Source organism: Silurus meridionalis, chromosome 10 (assembly GCF_014805685.1).
Source record: "Silurus meridionalis isolate SWU-2019-XX chromosome 10, ASM1480568v1, whole genome shotgun sequence".
Classification (NCBI taxonomy): Eukaryota; Metazoa; Chordata; class Actinopteri; order Siluriformes; family Siluridae; genus Silurus; species Silurus meridionalis.
The window spans coordinates 12,732,411-12,739,684 of NC_060893.1; the positions used below are offsets into that span (position 1 = coordinate 12,732,411).

At 37.3% G+C, this 7,274-nt stretch overlaps 1 long non-coding RNA gene across 1 annotated transcript; it reads left to right on the forward strand.

Moving 5' to 3' along the window:
• The first annotated feature begins 2,438 nt into the window (after positions 1–2,438).
• LOC124392778 lies at positions 2,439–6,329 on the forward strand. Its single transcript, XR_006927213.1, has 3 exons — positions 2,439–2,746; positions 3,091–3,321; positions 5,377–6,329. It is a non-coding gene; the product is annotated as an uncharacterized LOC124392778 (long non-coding RNA).
• Positions 6,330–7,274: the final 945 nt, after the last annotated feature.

Here is a 7,274-nt window from a genome sequence, read left to right on the forward strand (position 1 = left end):
TGGATCCAATCTTAAATTTAGACAGGACACAATGTTTCATAAGCTGATCATTTTTTAAATGAATAATGCTACAGAAAATGCTCCACAGGTTATTTTTCATACAAAACCCTCTGCAACTTTTTCATGATTGCATTTATATTGTATAAATGATAAATTATGATAGAAAGCCAAACATTCCAGTTTTCCAGTTTGAGTGATAGCTTGTTTGCACTGTCTCAACTGTTTCTGTCACAATTTCTAAGGTTTTTAATTGCTTTTTTGTGTGGTTATTGTTTTCAGGGTTTTTCTTTTGCTTTTTTTTTAACCTGCTGTTGCTGATTAGCTTATTGTTGCAGTGAATACTAATAATTTGTTTGATGGTGTTATTCTCTCTCTCTCTCTCTCTCTCTCTCTCTCTCGCTCTTGCTCTACTTTTATGCTAATCATTTGAAGTGAGAATAGATCGGAATGTACACACTCCTACACCCCTCACATAGGTATTGTTAAATGGCTAGACATAGTTATTAAGAGTGCAGGTCTTAACCCCTGTTTTCTTTTGCTAGACTTATTCTCATTTCCTATCTACATGTTTCTCTGTGTTTTTGAAAGTTAGGTTAGCTATTTAATAAAGCTCAAATCTATGTTCTACAGGAGATTATCTCCATAAACAAATCCCTGACTGTCTTTTTGCTGTTTGAATATTTTGTTGGTTTGCAAGTGTTCGTGTAGTGTTTCTGTCACTGTAATAAAGTCTTTATCTATACTTTTAAATCTCTGCCAGGGTCTCATGTTCCACAAACCCATACCATCTTTCCAAACCTCAATCTTGTTATTGTTCTCGCATGCACAATAGTCCTTAACAACTCCTGTGAGAATGTAACATCATGCCATTCTGACTACAAGAATTAAGTCTATATGATTCATTTTCTATGAATAATCCCAAACTTGCACTCCATTCATTTGTACTGTATTGCTACAGAGCATTTTGTTCTATTTTAAACAGAATGTCACCATTTATGTTGTTAACTAACGCTACTTACATGCAGAACACTGGTTCTACAAACACTGAATAACTACCAAGGATGGCGAGAATTGCCTGGCCAACTTTTTGTGTGTATTCAAGCTAACAAAATGATAAATGTCATGTATACATAAAAAAAACAAAAAAAACAATGCTGTAACACAGCCATTTTCCCTTTTCGACCCTTTGTTAATTCAGGCTCTAAATGATAAGAAATCCAGTTGGTTATCCAGAGAGCGCATAGAACCACAATAATTACATGTTGAACATTAAATGTGAGTAAGAATGAGACTACTATACTCCCAGCTCTGGGAGGGGCAACTTTTAAGTGTTGGGAATTTCCTGCTTTTTGGTGGGGGCATATTAGAGCCAGACATCCAAGTACAACAGGATCCTGATTCCCTGGCTATGGAGACAAGGTGTTATTTAAAGTACAATGATTAAAACGTTCAATTTGAACACATGTATTGGAAGTTTTAAAGAGCATCTCTGTTCTGAGGTGATGGAAGAGTACAACTAGACAGTGCAGTGTTAATGAGTGTGGCAAGAGTTAACTCTGACTAACACATACTGTATAGAGTGGGGGATTTTAAGAACCAGGTTTTAACTGGCAACCACCTTCCTTCTTATAAAAGATAAATCATTTTGTTAGTCATATAAGTAAAATAATTGTTGCACTGTAGACTCTAACTGTCTAAGCATGCTTCTGTTCAAGAAAAAAAGCTTGGTGGATATAAATTTCAGGATCAAATATTAATGAGGGCCTGGGGCTTGAGAATGTTCGAAACCAAAAGCTCTAATATTTCCATATTGCAAATTCAACACATACAGATATCTGTATGTACATGTTTGGAAGAAAATAAGAAGAGAAAACGTTTGCATCACATTTTCTATGTTTTTGCAAATACTCACGGTATGACACTTTGACCTTGTTGAGATCTGGCCATGTGTGAGAACTCGGACAAGAGCTGGTTGGAAGAGGTTAAACAAAATCTTATTTTTTGCATTAAGGTAGTGTTGCTTTCAAACATTTGTTTGGTATTGTAGATTGTTTTATGGAGGTTTTGAAGCAAAATATCAATCTGATCCAAAAACAGATTGTTTCTAGAGTGGAGAGGGAGCACTGGAGCATTACAGTTTCCCCTTCCCTCCTACAGACATCTATCATTTTTGATGTATTCACCTCTCAAGTGAACTCTTGTTCCACTTGAGGAATATCCATATACCACCTCCTACCACTTTGTACTAAGTATTCAGGGCAAAAACTTGGTGTAGGTGGTAAAAGAACATAGCAGAACAGTGACTCTTTTGTAGAAAAAGAGAACACAATCATTTTTTTTTCAACCTCAGGGCTGTATAATGGTTAAACATCAGAGGCCACGCTGGTCAGTGGTAGCTTTTGAATTCCATTTAAACAGAAACCTGAAACTGAAAACCAGGGTTTTATTCCAGATAGATTGTCTGTACCAGCAGCAGATGGCTGAGCTTCTGACATTATTCTATGAGCTATTGCCTATATGAAGGTCAAAAATAAAGGACAAAGCGATTCTTTTATATTGCCGAGCCTCGAGCACTGAGAGAACATGTGAAAGTGATGTCTATGAATTTAGTGATAGGATTTTGTGCGTGTGAGAGAAGACGGGGGAAGGAGGCACGGCGTGAAGATCGAATGAGATTGAATTCCGTTCCACAGAGAAAGACACAAAAGGATGAACATCTGACCTGTTTCTGTCCTTCTTACAATGAGTAAGTTCAATATCAACTTCAAAAACAATTATACGACTGTGTTTGGTGACAGTGAAGATTAAGCTATAGATTTTGTGTGTGTGTGTGTGTGTGTGTGTGTGTGTGTGTGTGTGGGTTCGTTGGTGCATGTGTTTGAATGTTCAATTCACTTTAGACGATGACTGTATGTAGGGAAGGCATCATAATAAAAATGGAGATTTAATGAACGTCAAACTTCTTATTGATTCAGCTGACTGTGTGACTGTATGTGTCTTTGTCTGTCTCTCTCTCTCTCTGTGTGTGTGTGTGTGTGTGTGTGTGTGTGTGTGTGTGTGTGTGTTTGTGTTTGTGCTAATCTTTTACAGAGAAATCTTGGAACAAAAGCAGATTATGAGATTATATAAAATGCACCAAGAATAAATGAATAAAGCAAATAATACATAGATAGAAATGAGCTGTGATATATTCAGTGGTCAAAGTGGATCTGCGGATTTGTTTTCAAGCTGCTTAGCTGAAAGCAGCACGGACAAAGACACCGAAGTACGATGATGTCTGCCAGCTGTGAAATTTGTTCCAGGAGGATGAAAGGACTGAGGGTGAGTCTAAACATTTTCAATGAAATTCAAATGGGAACCCATCACCTGTCTGGCTTAAGGCCCAAATGGATATGCAAGTGCACTTCTTGAGTGTAAGCTGCTTAAGTGTATTTGCATTGCACACAATGCGCTTCCTTCTGACAGCAAGGCAGGTGAGTATGTACACTCGTGGGTGGTTTTCCACTACACATTCAAAAAACAAATAGTGGTGCAAATAGGAAACTTAGGGTTCTAGATATGAATGACTGGGACTGTAACATTGACTGTGAAAGTGACTTCATCCTCATTACAATGTGTAACAATAACATTAGTTATGGTGGCATTAGTCATTGAAACTTGTTGATTGTATATCTACCTATATTAGCAAAAGTTAATTATTTTTCCAAGGAGACATTTATTTTGTGTGCCTACATATTTTCTGCCAGCAGAACATTTTCAGGTTTCTAGATATTACAGCTTTTTTACATAACAGTTCTAAAAGTTCCTACAGTGTTGCTGTAACATTTAGCATTTTCAGCATTTGTCAGGCACCATTTGTTCAGAGCAATTTTCATGTATCCTTTACAACTGAGCATTTATGCTGCCACTGCTGGGTTAAGGGTGGTTTGGCAAGGCTGGGATTTGAACACATGACCTTCTGAGTAGGAGTCCAATATTTTTAACCACTTCACTACCACTATCTTTCCAAGAACATTGGAAAAATACACATTTCAAAGTGTAATGCTATTAGGATAATGTAAAACATTTTTTAATGTTAGTGTTCAATTACCTAGGAAATTGGAACATTAATAAACAGAAAACTAATATTTTGTATGATATTTGCTGCACAATCATGTACAGATGCTTCCTCACATCTCTTTCATCTCGTTTATTGTCTGTTTACCGCTTCCCATGTGTTCTCGTTTATGTAGATTTTTGTTTTTGCTCACAAAACAATGTCAGTGGAGAGACTGGAGACATTAATTGTATGTGATTGTATCTGTGTATGGCATCCTGTAAGGAATCTTATAGTCAGTTTTCTCAAGATAAACTTTGGCTCCAGAGATTACAAGTTACTAAAGATAAATGAATGAACAAAATCACGTGTGCATATGCAGTTCTATTAGTTCTAGCCCTTTAAGTACCATTGGTTAAAGATGTAGTACTTTAGGTATCAAAAACCAAGCACAGTGTTCATGTTCCAACTGTTCGGCTATTAAAGCAGGAAACACTAGATTTAGAAACACAGAGTAAAACACACAAACCTCTCACTACAGGTAGAACTACATAAAAATGAAATAAGACTCCCTATCTAGATCTGTTGCTCATTTTTGTGTTTCACTTGTCACTGTATCTCTGCATGCCTGTGACAAATAGAAGATGAGCAAGACAGATGGAGAGGGAAAGACTGTCTACATTCTGACCAGTAAAGAGATTTGTCAAGCTTTTCTATTTATATACTAAATCTATCATTCATGCTTTTCAGCAAGAGAGAGAGAGAGAGAGAGAGAGAGAGAGAGAGAGAGAGACAAATGAGAACATGTATACACACAGGCTGCACCAGAAGAGTCAAATAGAGGACGTTCAAATGTTACACAAAATTAAGTTTATCAGCAAGGACACAGAAATGTTGTTGAAGGTGATTTTTGCTGAATTCACTGAGAGTGAAAGGATTAACATGCAGTGTTCACCAGCTGTGAATATTTAAACACTTTATAATCAAAAATACTTAAAAGGTAAAATTATATTTGACTTTACATTACACACACTCACACACACACACACACACACACACACACACACACACACACACACACACACACACGCACAATCAGGTAAATGTGTTGAGAGCCGAGAAAAATCATGACCACTCAACAGATCTGTCTTTTTTACTCTGATAACTTTTGAAATAAATAAGATGGCTTTTAATCTAGACATTAGAGACTTTGATGTCTGAGTAATGTTAATAATAATAAATATCTGTAAATGGAATTTTGCATACAAAAGGTGGACGTGTGGTGCCAGGCTTTGAACTGACACTTTACCTTTCGACTGCTATGTTGTCTTTAAAAATAGCAAAGGCAGCAGGAATGAGGAGTGAACGAGCATGCTCCAGCTGTCACCTCCAGTCAGATGGAAGCAATGGGGAGGGGGAACGTTTTCTTTGATGTTGCCCCATCAACTTCCTGTACATCTTCGTTACTCATCAGAATGTCATAAATTGTGGTTTGTGTGCATGTGTGTGTCTGTGTTTGTGTGCATGTGTGCATGTGCGTGTGCGTCCAGTCACGTTAGTGTGCTTCAGGAATACCTCTGTCAGATCAAGGCTGTAGGATTTATATGAGCACATGGAGAGAGGTGGAGAGATGGCTGAGATTATTCACACACACTAAATCCACTGTCGAAATACCACCGTTCACTGCTCACACTCACTCAAGGTACAACATTCTTAAACTATTAATACATAACTACAACTCCTACTACTGTTTATCGTACTTCAACTAAACTATAACAATTAGCTCTACTTGGGCATATATTGGGACACTTGACTTGACCTGCTGTAGGTGATTCTTCCCTAAACTTTTACCACAAAGTTGGAAACTCACACATCTTTGAATGCACTAGCATGACAACGTTCCTGTGCACAAAGCCATCTCAATGAACATATGGTTTGCATGGAATGGAGAGGAAGATATTGAGTGCCCGGCTATAGAGCTCTGACCTCAAGCATATTCAACACCTTTGGGACAAATTAGAACGCTGATTGCACCAGGCCTCATCAGCCTACATCAGTACCTAACGTCCCTAACACTATTGTGGCTGAGTGAGCACAAATCTCCTTAAGCACACTCCAAAATCTACTGGAACATCTTCCCAGAGTAGTGGAGGTTATTATAATTTAATGATCAGGTTTTTACAAACCTCTGTCCATAATATGCATGTAACAACTACAGTATATTACTCTTAATGTTGCCTTATGATGATTGGAAAAAAAAACTTTCTTTTTGTTCATTCAAACTGTGTGTGAATTTGTGTATTTTTTGAATGATAGCTCCCTTACAGAAAAGCCATATTTCACTTTTATATGTGACAATGTTTCACACATTTGCAGTGGACTTTTTACATGTAGGTCATGTGATATTGTCTTGGATGGAAAAACATTTTATTGCCTGACATAAAATAATACAATTAAATAAAAAGAATCTGCTTAATTCTAGTCACTTCAGCATTTGGAATAAATCTGATGTTTTGAAATCTGTGACAATAATATGGATGAAAATCATCTAGAATTCGGGTCAGTAGAGGAGAGTACATGGGCCTGGAGCAAACAACTAGGCGGCTTGTGAGATTTTGTCATTTGTAATTCAAACTGCAGAGACTTGGTGTGAAAATCGGATTTAAGAAAAAAAAACGATTTGACCTGCTGTGTGACCAAAGTTGGGGTGAGGTATGTTTTAAGAAGAACCTCAGCAGACCTGAATTCCAAAGGAACCGGCTCTGTGCATGATGAAGGGAGCATGAAATTCGGATTGACCATGGAGATCTCATGACTCTTAATTAAAAGGAGACGACAGAGATTGTGAAGAAGAAAGAGAGGGGGATGGAAGGTTAGGTAAACACTACATGGAAAAGGTCATGCCCTGGGAGAGGACTATCACTGAATCACAACCAGGGAACATTCCTGAAAACTTACTGCCCAAATCTTCCCATCTGCTTTTCCACATACCACACAACATATACCAATACAAGTACAAATACAAAACTAACAAACATGCATACATAAACCAGGAACATATGCAAATATGTGCACTCAAATTCACACACACATACACATATTTATCAACCACTTTGGGTACATCTGCTCATTCATGAAATTATCCAATCAAGGAAATCACATGGCAGCAGTGCAGTGTTTAAAATCATCTATTGCTGTAAATATGAACTCCAGCAACTAGGATTTTGATGTCAGACAG